Raw genomic sequence first — 18,857 nt, 5'->3', positions numbered from 1 at the left:
CATAACACTGTTTTACTGCAAAATGACAGAAGAAATTCTGAGTTTGAGCAAAATATAATTTTCAAATGTGCTAAGCAATACTGTAGTACATAAAGTAACAAAAATAAACTCTGAGAAGAGTCCAACTAAAAGCATTGCATAAAAACATTGCAGTTAAAACTATGATCATTAATAGCATAGGATCAAAATCCCTCACATTGACTCATGAGTCAATAGGAGAAAGAGAAACTGATTCATGTTTATTCAAATAGTTCCAAAACAAAAACAAACAAAAAATAAGCTTCTTTATCTCAATGAATGACACCTTCTGGAGAAGCACATTTTTACAACAGCTTTATCCACACTTTGGGGTGTAGCTGTTTTGGAGACAAGAAACCAGTCTCATGTTCAACAAAAGTCAGGCCTACGTCAGTGATCTCTAGGGTCATTGCAGCAACCCACAGTTCCTAATTACCCTATTTTCTTGCTATTAAATCTTCATCATTCTCCTGTGATTAGTCCTGTCCAAATAATTGAAAACAACTGCACAAAACCACCAAAACTAATTTCAACCATTAAGTCAATAGAAAGTTTACTTTTAATTTCAGTAAGAGATCTCCTGTGCGTTTCCAAACATATGCATGATGTAGTCTGTAATCTACAGCCAAGACAGAGGCATAAATTGCTAGAGATTGACTAATACTAAGTAGGGACTTGATTATCCTCACAGTAGAAAATGCTGCATAAATGAGAAAATGCCCCTATGGATTCCCTTGAAGTGGCATCTCCAACACCAAGTTAAAAAAGCAAACCAAACCAAAAAAGAAAACCAAAACCCTCCAAATCAAACAAAACCAAGACCAAATTACAACTTAAAAATAAATAAATTACAGCTGTAACAGCTGCTGCCCTTGCCATGCAGCATTGTGGTATCGGCTACTTCTACTGTTCCTGACCAGGATTTGTGGTCAGTGTTTTATTCTGGAGCAGTCAGTATGTTACTGGGGATGATGGTGATGTTAAAGCAAAGCAGTGGGCAGCCTGGTCCTTAGTAAAAGGAATTGGGCAAGCCCTCTCAAAACAAGAACTAAGCTTTCATTAGGTTCTCTTCTCATCACACTGTGTATGCCAGGAGGGAGATCTGAACAGAATCCACCTCGGCAGCTAGTTACTGTATTTAGAATGGGTCCACAGTGCCAGAATGCAAAGAGGTGGATTACTTCTGACCTTTACCTAGTTACACATATTCCCAGCTGTCAGCTATAACTTGTAAGCTCCAGTGATAAGAAATCAGCTTTAACAGTCCTTTGGGGGTCATGTTTTGCAAGTTTTGTTGCATTTAGAATGCAAAAATTATTATATGGTATAAAAAAAACCTGATTCCACCTCACATGATAATCCAAATCATAGCAGAGTGAAGTTGTGCAGGCTCTGTAAAGAATAAGAATCTTAGCTTCTAACATCTACAGAAAAAAATTGAGGCTTGTGACACGGGGATGAGGGAAACAAAAAATGGTGTTGTGTTTTGGTTGATTTTCAACAAACAAAACTAACAGAACTCAATTGCCTTGCAACATCAGTAAGGGCATTCCATTCCAAAAAGGTGCTTGAATGTTTTCAATTTTCATGCTGTATTGACTACACAGCAAGTTCAGTATAATTCCTAGTATATCTAACTTAAAAAGAAAGACAATGCAAACCCCCATGGAAGAGATGTATTATTGCAACTAACTTAATTTAAAATTTTATTTAGAGTCAGGCTATTTCTTTGCAACAAAGGTATAAAGAAGGTGGGTTAAACAAATATACAGAAGGTCCTAAGGGAAGAGACACTGTCCAATGACGAAATCACTGTCCCAGCAGTTGAGACTCATAGTTTCTATTTTTGTCATTCCTGTTATCATAGTGTTAAGACCTTGGGAGGAGGATATATGGGAGATGATGGGGCCAGCTTCCATGATTTCACCCAATACCTATTTCCACTCATAAACAAATAAAATAATTACAATATAACTACTCACCAAGCACTGCCTAACACAGGTCAGATGCTGCCTCAGAAGGGTATTGTAAAGTTAAATTATTGCACACAAAACACTGGGAAGCCTGAGGCTAGGTCATTGCATCACTGCGAGGTTGTGTGCCACAGCCACTGAACAATATTACTTGAAGTTTGAAGAAAAACAGTGAATGATCCCATTGTTGCAACGGGTCTGAGTATTTGTCATAACCCACTAAAGTATTCTATATCAGACAGGGATAATGAAGGCAATTCAGTGGGACAAAGGGTTAAACTGGAGATAAGAAACACTGAAAAAAAAGTGTGGAAAAATTTTCACAGCTACCCTTCCTGCAATGTTTCAGTGAGTTCTTCTCTCGACAAAGAAGAACTTACAATTAGTCTGTGAATATCCCCTGAGGATAGCTATCCATGTCAGATTTCAGGATATTAGATTAAACACAGAGCTTATGTTACTTGTGCAGAGTGTGAAAATTATCTTCCCGCCCCCTCAACGCCTTCCCCAACTGTCTCTCCCAAGCTCCCGCCTCGGCACCAAACTTCCACGGCTGTGCTATCAGACTGAGTGCTAGACTGGTTTTCTACTATTAGTTGCTGATATCTAAAATCACATTTCCTTTTAAGAAGAAGTCACTGCTGTCAGCCATCTATCCAACCCTAATTCTTAGGGAGCTCTGCTGGTACTCTGTACCCTATGGTGCTTAAAAACTAAACACATATTTGGGAAAGTAGCCAATTATTTCTTTTTTGCTCCACTGAACAGATGCACACCTTAGATGAGCTGGTGCCTCTAATATCTGAGGTAGTTAGAAATTTTCTGCAGTTTTGCAGGGAAAGATCTCCAGAATGGCTTCTTCTATGCCTGAACTGATCTACTGATCAGTCTAGACAGTCTTCATACTTGAAAGCAAACACTCTAGGGAAATTTTTAAGGAATATTTCCTTTACATCACTTTTCTGTGCCTTTTCTACCTGTGCAGGAGAAAATCATAGCACTTCTGTCCCAGCAGCTGCTAATGTGAAGAGAGAAAGGACTGCTATTTCATTAGGACTGCTTTGCTCTGATCTGCCATGTGTCCAGCATATGAATTTCGGTCTTTTATTTCTGAGCTTACTTTAAAATATATGGTACCAGTTACATCAGAGAGAAACCAGGCATTAAGGTTTCTCAACCTATTTCTGGCTGGGTTGTTGAAAATTACCACCTCCACTTCTTGCCAATTTTTTTTTTTAACAAGTTCCAGGTTTCCTTCACTCTTCCAAGCCTGGAAGTCAGGTGCTCTGCAACTTGAATAATGAGATCGGCAACATTAAATTAGAAAAGATTCTGTATGGAACAAGACTGGAAACTCAGCAGATACCCAGCTGAAAGTCACTGGGAAATTTTATACAAGTGTGTGAAGAGCACAAAACACAGGTTTCATATACATATACACATAAAATTGGTGCTGCAAGAGACAGACATGATTTTAGCCATGCCTAGTAAGTTTAGCACAGGACTATAGCAATGCTAGCATTAGATTAAGAGATGCCATGTAAATCTCTTTGATATGCATTTTGTGTCTTACCTAAGACCAAAAAAAAAGCTACCTACTAGCATGAAAATGAGTTTGATATTATTGTGATTGAGAAGCAGAATATTTCTACTTTTCCACAGAGCAAAAGTTCAAGGGATGAGACAGTCCCAGGAGGGAAACACAAAGAAGATTCCACTTAGTGTAAAGCTGGATAAAAACAGATTGATCACCCGGAAGCAGACAACTAAAATTAACCTGGAAAGGTACAGGAAGATCAAAGAAGAATTTCAACAGCCTGAGGGGAAGGAAGAAAGATGTCACATCCTCCAAAAGGGGAAAGTCAAGGCAAGACATAAATGATGCCTTGCCTTAATGAAAGATGAAGAAATATGCAGACTACTACTGAGAAACAGAAAACTGAAGAATACAGTATTATTGAATTGCCAAAGAAAGTAGAAAATTAAAGTGTGGTGGTTCCTGCCAATTGGTACCTGACAGCTTCCATTCTGAAAGCTGTTAGGTTGTGTGACAGAATGAGGAAATAAAATAAACATTGTCTGCCTAAGACATCATGTTAAGAGAGACTGCACTCAGGGGCATGAAGATGACATTTCAAAAGAGAAAGAAACAATTGAAAATTAGTATCTTTATAGTGATAGGCAAAACATCTTTCAATTTAAAGAAAAGCTCTGAGAGTAAGACTCCATTTTTGGAGTTGACTTCACCATAAGATAAGGCATGAGCAGCTAATAACACCAAATCAGAAAGAACAGAACAAGGTGACTCCCTGATGTCATTCTTAGCTTTGAAAGTCTCTTCCAGACAATGGTGTGGAAAATTAAAAGAGATTCAGCATAAAAGGCAGAGCAGCTGAACTACCTGAAGTTTATAGACAATATATCCTACCTCCAAAATCTGACTAAGCTGAGCAAGGAAAGTCAGCACTGGATGCAGCTAAATGAACAAGTACAATTCTTCAGAGTATTCCAAAAAAGGATTAGGACAAAGAACATAACTTTATAAAAAGGACCAACCTTTTCTTTGAATAGCTATAAAAGAGAACATGAGTTATGACATTGATGCATACAAAAGACAACCACAATAGAGGATTTAGGAAATTAAATACTTATTTGGAAGTTCACTAGGATGCCTAGACAATGCTGCCTGCTGATCATGTTGTTCAAATGAGACCAAAGTTGTATAATACCAGCAGTCTGCATTTTTAACAATCTGGAGCTTCAGCAACTGCACATATATTTCCACCCCCTCATTTCATTCCCAAAGTCAAGCCATTACTCCAAAGGAAGGTGGATATTTAAGGTGGATAACTAGGAAATTAGCTAAAGCCATGCAAAAAAACCCAAATCATATCCTGCAGGTAAGACCATGTTCAGATCATCTTTCATCTCACTTTCTAGCAAAAAACCACCACTCTGCCTCCTTTTGACATAGTGCATCATATCTATCAGTTCCCCATGTCTGTACACATTTAGAAAGAAGATAACAGTTTAACTTTGAATCCCACTCTGAAATGCATGAAAACAGGCTTTTACAGAACATTTAGAAAAATCTTTCCCAAAGTCTTTCCCAACTTTTTAAGCACTTTGATCAGACAACTCGGCAGTCAGCAAGCTTTTCACAGCCATAAACATCCCCAACTAGTTGCAAAAGAGGGTGCTGGCTTTCACATGTGAAATTTCACTTCAAGTGCTTCTCCCTTCCTACTCGCAGGCATTCCCTTGACTCTTAGCACTGCTGTTGGCACGCTAAGTGCCAAAAGACAGGTTTTTAAAAAGGAATGTTACTTTGCTTTTGCAAAGGTTTGTTTTTAAGCAGTTTAACATCTAGCTAAATCTAAGCAATCACCACATGCATGTAAGGAAGAATAAAAAACAAGAGGAAAACAGAAACAAAAAAAGAAAAGGTTAAATCACAAATAGAGTATTAAAAATTCACTTCTAGTAATCTAACATGCAATTAATAGAACAGATACAAAAACAAATACACAAGTCACCCTGTATAGATTTTCTATATCGACTTAATTTCTTGTATGAGGATCTTCATTTATAGGTACCTCTTTAGCACAAAGCGATGCTATCTCAGCTGCAATTTCACCTTTGCAGACAGATTAGAGTTTAAAAGTTCAGTGTGTTCTTCTTCTTGAAAACGGAGTCTCTTGAATTTCTGTAGCTCTCTGTACTTCATTTACTATTTTCAGTTCTGTTCCTGAAGAGCAAAGAGTTGAAGTGTGACCTTTTTACTCACTTTAAATCTGACCTAGAAATGCACAGCTGAAATTTAACAGACTGATCCTTAATCTGAGGACAGGTATGGTACGGCCCATCATTCTGCAGAAATATCAGCCCATGGATGTAAGAGTATAGCCAGGTCTGGTGCTTAGTTTTAGAAGTGGAATTTAGTTCTCTGCTTTGCATGATCCTGGGCTAATCTCAGTGGCCATCTGTATGGGGGGGTGGGATGAGGGCATTTCCCCACCCCACAAAGCTGAAACAAGGTTGTCCTCAAAACTATGGCTCATTATGGATTGTGAGGAACCTGAGGCTATTTAAGTAAATACCTAAAAGTCTCCCAGCTTTCATTTCTATGTTTGGTGAGAAACCAGAGGCAGCATTATGACATCCTGCATAGCCAGGCTCCTGCTTCTTTCTTTCTGCCAGTACTGATGGACCCTCTTAGATTAGTCTCATAGCAAGTTCATCTTTTTTATCAGATTTCACAGTCTGAGTATACCAGTTTATTTTCCATACCAGATAGCTGAGCAAGAGACCATAATCCCAAACTTGCTCCACTTAATGGTGAATTGCCCGCCACACTTGACAACATTTAACTGCACCCAAAAGACTTTCCATGCCCACTGTCTCTTACCACCCAAAAGATACACTATCACTTACTGTTAGAAATAGCAATCCAACTTGTCAGGGCCAGATCACAAAGTAGAGTGAATTATGTACATTCAGTGTTACCAACATGAACAAAAGGCTATCAAAACCACTTTATTTTCCACCTAATCATCAAGAAATAAATGCTGCATCTCACACATAGCTTGAACAGATGAATAAGTAGCAACAAGTGTCTCAGTAGTCTTTACTAAAGAATACTGAATACTTTTCTTTTAGAAACACATTCAAAACAAAGTTGAAACAATTCTCCATCAAAACAAAAAAAATGCTTTTTGCATGCTTAGACTGTGACCTTTGTTCATACCATTTTCCTTTTGATGGGTTTTGAATATAATACTCTGTGACTAGTGACCAGTGTTAGGAGTAATAGAGGCAAGAACAAACAGACCTGATTGTTAGGTGGCTCTGTTGCTACTTCTGTGTCTTAATGACTGCTTTGGGAGGGCTGACTTGTGAAGCTAACTCCTTCAGGATTTAGCTCATAAAGGATCAGTGACTTCTAGCAAGCTCTAGAGTAGCAACAAGGGAAAAACCTGGCGTTGCTAGCTGCTATCTCATCTTTTTACTTCAGGCAGCACTGGGAAACACTGCAAGGCAGAATTTATCACTGGGGATGAGGGATCAAGAGGGCTGAAATTAGAAAAGACAGTTTGGCTGCTTTCAGTTCAAGTGGAAGTATTATGAAAAAGTGTTCCGAATTATGTCACATGGGGCAAATGTCACTGCAGTAGTAAGAACTTACTGTGCCAGCAAATGTCAGGACAAATTACACAGCAGGACAGGCGAGCTGTATGTCACATTCACTTCCAAAAGGAAAAGACTTTCCCCCACTGCCAAGAACCTGCTCCCATTTCCAAAGTGATTTTAATCAAATTGCTCTTATTCAAATCAAAACAGCATAGACGGAGTACTACAGTGACACAGCGTGCAGTTCTTCTGATCCTTCCCCACTTGCATGGATGAAAGGCTTTGATTCTCCACCACCTTAAAACACCATCACCTCAAGGCTACTGAGTTGTGTATGTAAATGGCTGCCTGCAGGTTCCTGAAGGCATTGCTTACTATGCTGATGAAAAATGTCTCACTGTCCCTATGCTCCTGGGTCATACCCATCTAATCTTTCTTGCCTCTTTGATCATATATTCTTTGCAAAAAGATACATTTGCAATTAATGTGGGACCCAACACAGTATGCAGAACAACTGAGGCCTCATCAATGCCTGGGCATTACTAGAAAAGTGGAACATAAAATTCAGTGCACCAGAAAGGAGAAAGACAGGACTAAGTCATTAGCAAAATCTTTATTTTTTTAAATGTAAGTATAAGGATGTCTTTCGCTGGACTGCAAACTCCTAGCAAAGTGAACTCATTTTGATTCAGCTAACCCTAATTTAAAAATAAATATTTCAATTAAAAATTACCAGTGCTTCAATATGGAGAAAAAACATGTCCTTATGTTCTACAGAGGAAATAAACAAACAAACAAAAAACCCACAACAAAACTAGAGCTACAAAATATTTGGATGAGTTGAAGAAAATGTTTATTCCATTTTTAACTTTTCTAGTCTGGGATATTCAGAGGTTTCCAGGCCTTAATTTTCATGACATGAATATTAACTGAAACTCACATAGCTTCTTGTAATATTGGAGTACCTGTGTTGGGTATAAACCAGAAGGTCATTTGTTCCTTCAGTTCCTAAGCTTTGTCTGGTTTTTCAATCATTTCTCAGCCGAAACTGGATGAACATGGCCGAAAGGCCCACAAATAAATCACAATTTAAAAGCTGAGGAATTCAAAGTCTGTCTTCGATTTAAGCCACTATTACCTCCAGTTATTTTTTCTATCCAACAGCTGCAGGCTACCATCAAGAATCACTATACAACACATCCTATATAAACTATACTATATATACTATACCAATACCATGAGTCACTGTAGGAGATCATCTCAGGTGCTTTAAAGCAGGACATGCACAGCACTGAAAGAGCAAGTAAGTTTTAGGTGAAGACCAAGACAGTTCACAGAGGTAGCTGAGCTGCAAGCTCACATTTCCACACAACAGCACTGCAGGGACGACAGCCTTTGGCAAATGAAAAGTAACAAAGCAACTATGGGGCTCTAATGACATTTCTGCTGTGAAGCAGCACCAATAAATCCAGTTAACTAAGACACTGCAGAATACTCTGACCCTGTACATTTTTCTTAGCCACTAGTACAAGTTCTCTTCAGATACTCAGATACTCAATTTGTGTGCAACTCTGTCATTGACTGGTGTTCTGAATGGCTGGGCTTGAGCTATGTCTGTGTAAGCACAATTTGCCTCCATGCATTCAGCCTCTATCCCCAGAACGGCTGCTGCAAGAATGCAAATCCTATTTGGAAGGATTACTTGCCACGCAACAGCCAGAGGCCCTGTCCAAGGCTGGGCTCCCTGCTGTGCCAAGAAGCACAAACTCAGGAAGCTCTGATCCAGAGAAGGACATGATAAAAGCAGGCAAGGTGGCACAGGAAATGCCATTGTCCCTTCACATAGGCAGAACCGAAGCTGCCACTCCCTGCCCCCCTGCATACACTTTGTGTAAAGGTGTTCAAACAGGAAAGCACAGACCAGCAGGCATTTGTACTTGTGGGAGCTGGCAACAACTGGTGGCAATACAGATTCCACTGGGGCACTTGAGTGTGGATACCAGGGGTAACACTACCGTCTGGCAGATGAAATAAAACTCTCTAGAGAAATGTCTGCTATCTAGACCAGATCCTACAGTTTTTTAAGATCCTTGTGCATTCCTTCCTAACAAGAGTTGTGGAAAATTACTGGAATGTCCCAAGTGCTCAAGAGTTTGAATGTGTTTGTCCTTTTAAGTTGTATCTGCTATTGCTTATCTTTTATCTTTGCATTTTCTGAATACTTGATACATGTCATTCCTGTTGTTTCAGCATGCAAGCCCCCCCCCCCCCCCCCCCCCCCCATATATCTACAGGATGCAGTGCCAGAGTCTGTTACATTCCCCACCTAAGGATCTCTTCAATTTAGTTCTTCCACGAAAGAAGGAGACTGGTTATCTCACACTTGTGGAAATGGCAGGCTGATAACACTGGTGGTCATTTTTCCATACAGAATAGAAGCAATGGCAGAGCACTGCACAGGATTGTTCCCTTATCATTTAACACTGGCTGGGGAAAATGGAGAAATTAAGTATTGCACTGACTTGAGTTGAAAGTCCTCTCTTCAGCCTCTCTGGGTTAAAGCAGAGACCAGCTAAACCCAATTGCAGATGCCTCTTTTTCCAACTGCTCAGCTGCCTGATTTGAGCTCTTGAGCACAGAGCTGGTATGGTTTTGCATTTGCTTTGTAACAAACTTCTGTTGATCCAGATTGTTAAAATATGAAGTCCCACATAGCCACTCCCCAGACACGCAGAACTACATCATCTCGAAAATGAGAAATTTTACTTTAAAACAAGTTCAGTTAATGTCTTTCTCAAGTGTTTCTACCTGTTTCAAGTAGCTTTTTCAATATCTGTGTTTTGTACCATCCCTGAAAGCAACTCAGTAAAGGAAACATTCAGAGTTAGTAAGAATATCTCTTGGCATCAGGCAAAAGATGCCCAGCAAATCTATCAAGCTCTCCACCACCTTTAGCTTAGACCAGTAAGTAATTATTTTTACTGGTAGGGAAAAAAAGGAAAATCAAGCAGGTTATATACAAACCATATAACAATCCTGAAAGTGAAACACGAAAACTGTACAAAGAAAATGGCACAACTTGCATCTCCAGTCAGAGACATTTTATGGCATTTAGTTTAGAGACTTTGTCTCCTGATTAGCTGCTACACTATGTACAGGTTTCAAGTCTACTTCAATCTACAGCAATTAATAAGCACATAAAAAAGATGCCTTAGGTGAGCAGGAAGGTCTTCTATTAGCACACGCTAAAAATAGACAACCTGTAGAGCAATGTGAACAAATCCTTCATATAATAAAACTTTGAATTTTACAGACCCCAAGGATCCAAATTTATCATTGGCTTTTGAAACTTCAGGCTTTTTTGAGTCTGCATATCATCCATTTATGTTATTAATAACTGGCCACAGTTACTAGCAGTCAGCCAGTAGGTTGAACAAGCTTTGGAGAACACCTCCACTACCATCTTGGGCAGTGCTACAAAAGGGAGCTGCACCACGCTGAAGAGACACAAACCAGCAGAGAAATCCATTTGTGCCTTACCTTGTAACAGGAAGAGCAGATGCCTTCAAACATATCTATATCCACACAGTCCATTGGTTCAGATCTTCCTGGTGATCAAAACTCTTCCAGCTTCTTCCTTTCTTATTTTTTATTTTCTTATTTTCTTATTTAATCTGCCAGCTGGTGCAACCTGTAAATTTACAAAAGTGGGTGTGTTATTCTAAGATGTTTATTCATCTAATTTTATAAGGCATTCAATTTAAATACATATGGCTCTGTGCCATGTGGCTCCTATTGCTCTCCCGAGCTTTCAGTGTAATGGATTACAGACCACATTGTTTCTGTAGGTTATTGATTTTTGGGTGTACTTTAGGATTTCTTTGCAGACTCAGACTTTCCAGACTGTCACATTCCATATGTGTATATCCTACAGCTTTCCCTACATGCTCCTAATTTTATGAAATTCAAACACTTAGCAAAAAAAAAAAAAAAAAAAAAAAAAAAAAAAAGGCACAACTTGCATCTCTGAATTGTCAATTTCTTTGTTAATTTATCTGTTAAAGGTTGATTCTTGTGGAAAGAGACTAAATTCAATTTAAATACTAGTTTCAGAATAAGAATGCTACTAATCTGAGAAACTGGAGGGTGACAGAGTGGCTGAGATTTATATTCAGCAATCAACATAATAAAAAAGAAAAACCTTCCCAAAAAGTGACCTTGGACACTGTTCAATGGTTTTTAGGAATAAAATTAATTAGTGGGACAGTAGGAAAATTCAGTCAAAGATTTTTTTTAAACTACTCAGGGAGCCAAAGAGAGATTCCTCAAATGTATCCAGAGCTGCAGTGCCCTCCAGGTATCTAAATTTGGTCATCTGAATCAAAAGGACTTCTAAAACCAAGCAACAGGTTCTCTGCTTATACAGTTTACCTCTGTGAAAGCTATGAGGGAGCCACTTCTATATGCTTGACTCCCCACTGCACAGTGTTCAGCATATAGAGCATTACCTCTGTACCTGACAGCCCTCTCCAATATCTTGATCCCTATATGCAGGATCCACAAGCAGGACACATTTTCATGGTGGATTTTATTTTACAAAAAAACATATTGCAGTTTTCATGAAAGTTCAATTAAACAACGGAGTGTAATTATCTGTTTACTGGCAGACAGGCAGCCCATGTTAGTTCAAGAGCTGCTTTGCTGGGCTGTATTCAACTGCTCAAACAACTGTTTCATTATGAGATTTCACCAGACACCCCTGGCTCCAGCATCATGGCACAGAAAATGGGATGCATATTTGCTGCTTTCCACATTTTGGCTCCTGCTGCTTAAAAGCCGTCCCTGCTCTCCACAGAAATTGTTTATGAGTATTTCAAAGGCTAGTATAGCTTTGTGTATATGGGGTTTGCAGTATACACATCCTCTGTAGGCTGCTCTCTCCCTCCCTTTTTTGTTACGGAAAATTGAAAATTAATTCACTTCAGTCAGAATGTCTAAAACTCCTAAGTGGTGACACTTTATACTGTATGAACCACTTGTAGCCTTACATCCTGATGTAAATTCTCACCATGAAAGGTAGCACACAAAGCCACCCCATCCCTGCATGTCACACACTGATGACACATGTTACACCTGGTTTGATTGGTATTCAAACCTGAAACGCTTGACAGAGCCAGAAAAAGCCTTGATCCTGGGACATGTTTTAAGGAATCTGTGCCTCTGCCTTGATGCAGACAGAGCTCAGATTGGAAAGGTCACACACAATTACCCAAGAAGCCTTGATTTTCAATCTCCAAAAAATAACAAAATTACACAACATTTTATTCCCAACAAGTTTCAGGACTTGATTTCTTTCAAGTAAAAGGTTTGTCCTTCAGAAGTACTGGAGAAAATGAGAGTCATGACCTAACATGGGGAAAAAATACAACACACACTCTTGCAAATTATGCACCACAATACAAACTGCTAGGAAAAAAAAATGAAAATGCCACGCTATGCAGGTTATCTGAACATTTGCAGGCTATATTTGTATTCAACCCATGGTTTTGGACCTCTCTAATTAGAAGAAATCCACCTTCATCATGACAGTGGAGCATGCAGAGACTGGCATGAGGAAGCAGCTTGCATTGCAATTCCTCTGCATATTACAATTTCTGCAGCAGGCTTGTGCTGGGATTTTGGCATAATACTGAGTTACTCTTTCAGAATACAAATCCAACATAATGTCAAATACAACATAAGTAAATACTTGTACTTTATACTTACACTTTATACTTTACTTAAAATAAGTAAATCTGGTCTTAGCACATGAAACCCTCCTGCCATCTCAGACCTGATGGATGGACCAGGGCCATGGTCAGACAAGGCAGCCAGCAAATTTTTTTGTAATCAATCTCTATTTCCCTGTAACACCAAGGAGTCCTAAAGCAAGCAGGGTTCAGACAGAGATGAGTGGCTGCCGTCCTTGGAATGGTGGGTCAAAGAGAAACATGGACTAGGACCACTCGACTTGGCAGAAAGAGGCAGCAGGTTAAGAAAAGGGACATCTGAGACACAGGCCTTGGCATGCGCCTAGATGAAAGTAAAGAGAATTTTGATGGCATTGTTACCATGGATCCCACCTCTGGTGACTTTGAAAAGGAAAACCATATTTTTTGTTTCTTGGGTGACTTTCAATCTTCTGGAAGAAAAAAAAAAAAAAAAAACAAAGTACAGAGGGTGGACAGATGTTCCTTCATTGACTTTGAATGACCTATTTACAGTGGATGTGGGTATGGACTGAGGATAATTCCAAGCTGCAACTACTTCTGAGCTAGGAAAGACTCCCAGTGGTTGGAGTCTTTGTGATTTCCAAACACCAAGGAATTCTATGCTCCAGTGTACATGTGTTATGAAACACCAGAATCAACCTTATTGCACAGCCTCCATTTTACAACCACCATAAAGAACTCCTAAATGTAGTCCTGCACCATCTACTCTAGAAGACTACCACTGGATTAAAATATGAATGCCAGTGACCCTTTAAGTGACAACAGAAGGCTGCTCTCACCCCCGTCTTCCATAACTAACATATAGTACTGGTGGCTTGTCATAAAACTATTGTTGTTCCTTTAGGAAGCATGATGTTTTACTGAAAGGCTATTCCTGGAAAAGTCTGCCTTAATAAGCTTAATAAGGCAAAGTGAGCTGCCCAGCCAAACCTTTTATTAAATCACACCAAAACTGCCTGAATTTATGCCACTGCAAAGACTGTTGGAAATTCCTGGCTGCCCTGGAAGCGTATGCACCAACCTCAGAGAAAAAACTCACACATCCTTGTTGATTCATACTAATGTCATTGTTTACAACGACAGGATGCATTAAATCCTGCTTCAATTACCAGGCATAAAAGCACTTGTGGATTGACATGTGGTCTTCCCTCAATAGCACTATAATGGGGCTGAGGTAAACCAGCCTGCTGCAAACAGCATAATGTCTCCAGATGCCTGCATTCCTCTGCACACTCCCACCTCCCACCACATCTCCTTTGTCATTTTCTCTTCTTCCCATCTTTCTGTTTAGTCCTCCCTCTCCTTTTGGGCTAGCAGAGTTTGGAGGGCAACTGGCTAGCAAAATGAATTTACAGAGCAAGACCTGGGACTCTCAGTGGACAAGCTGACCACAGACAAGGAGCATGGCCATGTGATAAAGAAGGGACAGCAAAGAAGAGGAAGCCAAGCCCTCCTCAGGGGCTCAGTGAAAGAACAAGCTGCAACAGGCGCAACTGAAAACACAAGCAACTGCATTTAAACAGAAGGAAACTCTCACTGTGAGGCTGGTCCAACACACATACAGGTGACCCAGAGAGGCAGTGGAGTCTCCAGTCCCAGAGACTGGGTCTCTGGGTCACCTGTAGTCCCAGAGACTGGAGACATTCAAACCTCAGCTGCACACTGTCCTGTGCAACCTGCTCTAGAAGTTTTGAGCAAAGGGTTGGCTACACAACCTCCAGAGGTCCCTGCAACCTCAGCAGTTCTACGACCCTGTAAACAAAGCCCTGTTCCCAAATTTACTTAACTCTTTTTTTAAAACAGGTTCACCATAGTACATTACTGACCTGTCCAAATTACAAAGTCGATCCTGAACAGTGGTACAAGAATTTCAGTTGAGTTCTCCACATTTCACAGATGGAATGGACTGATGCAAAAATGACTTTGAAAATGTACCCATATGTTAGAGATGCTTCTTACTCTAAGAATCATGTGGCCTTTTTTATGCTTCTCTTAGGAGAAAAGCTCCAGTGGTCACTGCTGCCTGCAGCAAGATCAGTACTCCTACTTTCAGCATTTAATGCATTAGCCACTTGTAAAATTACATTTATGTCTCCCCTTTATATCATACTCCCAAATGGTGATTGCCAAGGCAATTTTTAGCAAATCTTTCCCTCAGCCTCCCAGCACACTGAATAAAACCTACTTTTCTGATGCAGAAGAATGAAGAGAAAGCATAGAGAATTCATTGCCATAATAAAGAACAAGTTGGACCCTTACCCAGCTCCAGAGAGCTTTTCAAAGGAAAACTGGCAAGCATGCAGGCTCATACACGTCTTTCAGGGAATGCTATCAGCAAACTAAAGGTCACAATGAGTGTTTTACCTATGGATTACATATATCATCATCAGTGGCAAGGATTACTCAGTACCAAGAAGAGATGTATCATGTTCTTGCCCAAAGAGATGGCTAAGTGTTCTGCATAATTCATTTCCTCCATCAGCCAAGAGCAATAGATAGATCATCCTTTCCTCCACCCATCACTCCTTATTCCAACAGTTACCACACTCCTGTTACTAATGTTCTATTAGTAACACCTCTAACCTCACCATTCTGAGTCCTATAATCTTAAACTCAAAGTCTGAAAAGCTTTATTTATAACAGACTACAAAGCAGATCCAAAGTTATAACCTGGGCTCACTCCTGTTTCTTTTGAAAAATAACTCAGTCAGACAAGAGAGCTCACAATGAAGCTTTCTCCATGTGGATGTTAAGTTAAAAACTTAACAGAGATTTTCATTCTTCTTATTTTGTGTATTTACTGTGGCCAGCACATGCCTCCAGATGAGTCACTTGTAGTTACCCTACAATAACTGTGCCTAATGGTTTTCTTGAAATACTTCAGGGAATAACAAGATTTTTAGTTCACTTTAATTTCTACTGATTTTAAGCTTTAAATATCTTCAGTATCATCATCATCAAATTCTCCCTATCACTCAAAGGAGATCTGTCATATGCACCATATTGTCTTTAGTTGTGCTCCACAAAACAGCTGAGCTTTGGATGCATAAACTTAGTACCTATTCATAAAAAATCACAGGTTGCTTATTAATCAATTTAGTAAGCACAGCCAAGAACACCAGTCCATATTTTGCTCAAGCAAGGATGTCATGGAATAAGTCAGGGAAAGTTTTCTACACATATCCACTAACTCTGACAAGAATAGATAATTTGCAAACGCATATGCTAGAATTTATTCAATTAATTGCCCCTATTTACCTGGCAATTGATTAATCCAATTTATAGCATGGTCAAAACTTCTGGTCTACCTAAAATCCAATGAGCTAGACTGGAGCATGAGTTGGTTGGTTTCCATTGATGGAACTGAGGTCTGTTGCATGGCCACCGAGAGGTTCAGCTTAGCTGAACTGTTGCTTTGGGGGAGCTGCAGGCTGTGAAGAAATGTAATCTGTGCTGATTCAGCTTATCTGCTAAGGCAAAATTCAGCCCTGGCAAGACCTCCAGTGGAAGGCAGCACCAGAGGAGATGCTACGGCATAAGCACTTAGGAATATTGCCTGCTGTTGCCAGGAGAGGAAAGATTGCCCAGTGTTTTCAAACTTTTAAAGGCAGTGACAATACATAAAATCTCTTTAATACATGCACAATATTGCAGATATGTCAGCAGTATATTGACACATCCATTTTATTAGCAGAAATAAAAGATTTTGTCAATAATAACCTTGTGCTTTGTTTTATTCTGCATTAGGCTGTTGTAACTGCAGATCTTGGGTGCAATCACATAATTGCATCTCTACCATTGTAACACCTGTAATTGGCTTCCCTCTTTCTTCAATCTCTCCAGTCGAAAGACAAAAGTTCAAACTATTCCATATCTTGCATTAGTCTAGAGAACATCAGTTTACAAGGGTAGAGCAAATTCCATCAGATCTAATAGGATTAAAGGTGTTTCTGCATTTTTCAAATCCTCAGAAGTAACACATTTTTTTTCACACAGTTAATTAGCATGGTCCACCACAATCGGAATAACTGGTAAGAAATTTAGCAGAATAATTTCACTGCATCTGTATGAAATATTACTTTATGATTCTGACTTACAGTAAGTCATGCATAAACAAGAGGGGAATAGGTCTCTCCGGGACAACAGCATAGTAGACAACAGCCAATTGCTTGCATGTGTAGTTTTAGGTCTAGTTAAGTTTTTAAGTCTCTAGAATATCTTCAGATACAGGTAGTGTAACTGTTACTATACTATTATCTATTCCTACAAATTATCTGGTTAAAATCACTCTGCAAACATCAGAGCTCACTCTGATGAACTTAACATAAATTTGAACAGTTGCATCTGCCTTCCAGGGATAGTGCTGCAAAGCATTAGTAGAAATTGTCTGCTTAAATTTTCTTTTTCTTTTGAATTGCATTCCTAAATCTATTGATTTACACACTTTCCCCTCTCCCCCCCATCCCCCCCCCCCCCCAAAATAATGGCCAGGTGTAAAATGACACCCTCATTCATGAAAAGCACGTTCTCATTGCTGATTTACCTTCCCAGGCAGTCAAAGGGTCATTTTTAAACATTAAATTGTCAATAGGATAAAGATGAACTGATCCTACTTGCTTTAATTAGCGGCTTTTTCCACAGCAGCCTCTCCAAATAAAGGACTCCCTCCACAGACCTTGAATGCCTGACTGCTTTCTGCAGTTAAGAGAGGTGAATTTTCTCTGATACAGTATATATTTTGTAGTACTGCTGCACAAGCATGGCCATTTATTCATAGCACAGTTCAATTTCCTTCCCTATTTTTCCCATGTAAGTCTGTTCAATCCTTAATTACTTATCCATAGTTGTTTTATCTCTGTTACAACCATCTCTGCAATCTGTGCTTTAAAATATTTTACTGAAACAGTCGTCTGGCCCCTCCTACAATATGAGATAAATATATGAAGGCTGTCTCTAGTAAACTGCCTATCACTATTACAACAGGCTTTTTCTGTGGTTACACTTCTAGACATCTTTAAGAACAGATGCCGTCTTACATGCAGTGCTCTACTTTAAATATAACATGCAAGCCACAGGCTCCCGGTTCATTTTGATATGGAGCAGTCTCGTGCCTTTGGCTGAATATTACCAATACACATCTCTGCACACTGGTCGTGACAAGCACCTGGTCGCTCCTGCTTGAAAAACAAAAAAATATTTAAAAATCCTACCTTCTACCCGAGATACGATGCTTTTCACGCAATGATAGATACTAATGTCACCTTCCCTCGCAGCTCCCACCCATTCGAAAAGAGAGGGAATAATCCACACGCTATTTTCACTATGTACCTACCCCTGAAACTGCTTATTCACATATAACCGAGCCCACTACGCCGCTGAAGGACAGTCACAACGCAATGCTCCGTAAACTATCAGCGCTAGCCACCAGGCTGCCGCCACTTCAGATCACCTCTCGTGAAACAAGAAGACAAACCGACGAGCGAACTCATCTCACACGCGGAGCCCCATCCCTCTCGCACCCCTCGCTCCGGAGCTGGTGCCGCCGAGCCGAGCCGAGCCGAAGCGAAGCGAGCCGCGCAGCCCCCGCCCCGGCGAGCAGGAGCTGGCCGCCGCTTCCCGCTGCCGCTCACCTCCCCTTGCGCTGCGGAGCGAGCGCCGCCGCCGCCGCTGCTGCTGCCGCTGCTGCTGCCGGGCACCCTCCGCCGCCCGCTGCTGCTGCCGCTGCTGCTGCTGGCCCGGCGGCGGGCGGGGCTCCGCCGGCCCGGCCTCCCCGGGAAGGGTCCCTGGCTGCGGCAGGGCGGGGGAGGCGGCGGCCCCGCCGCGGGGCGCGGAGCGGCGGCGGGCGAGGCGCGGGCGGCGAATGTAAATGAGGAGCCGCGGCTGCGGCAGCGGCTGTCAGGGATGAGGGGCAGGGTCTCACCGGGGCTGGGAGGGGGGGTTAGCCGTGATTGCGCCGAGAGGGAAG

General features: G+C 40.6%; 1 protein-coding gene across 5 annotated transcripts in view; it reads right to left on the bottom strand.

Annotated features, from left to right (window-relative positions):
* The window catches only part of TMEM108 (transmembrane protein 108), a 161,538-nt gene extending 142,888 nt beyond the window's left edge, over positions 1-18,650 (bottom strand). The window contains exons 1-3 of one of the 5 annotated variants that reach the window (XM_038162407.1): positions 18,225-18,487; positions 10,662-10,812; positions 5,588-5,739 (exon numbers count right to left, since the gene is read on the bottom strand). The gene's annotated coding sequence lies outside the window, so the exon portion shown is untranslated. Of the gene's footprint in view, positions 1-5,587; positions 5,840-10,661; positions 10,813-18,224 lie in introns of those variants that run through there. The other 4 variants (XM_038162389.1, XM_038162397.1, XM_038162381.1 and 1 more) reach the window with 4 other exon arrangements.
* Between the last annotated feature and the right edge of the window lie 207 nt (positions 18,651-18,857).

Source organism: Motacilla alba, chromosome 2, assembly GCF_015832195.1.
Source record: "Motacilla alba alba isolate MOTALB_02 chromosome 2, Motacilla_alba_V1.0_pri, whole genome shotgun sequence".
Taxonomy (NCBI): Eukaryota; Metazoa; Chordata; class Aves; order Passeriformes; family Motacillidae; genus Motacilla; species Motacilla alba.
Note: the sequence above shows the minus strand (reverse complement) of the source record. Positions and strands in the feature narration are given on the sequence as shown.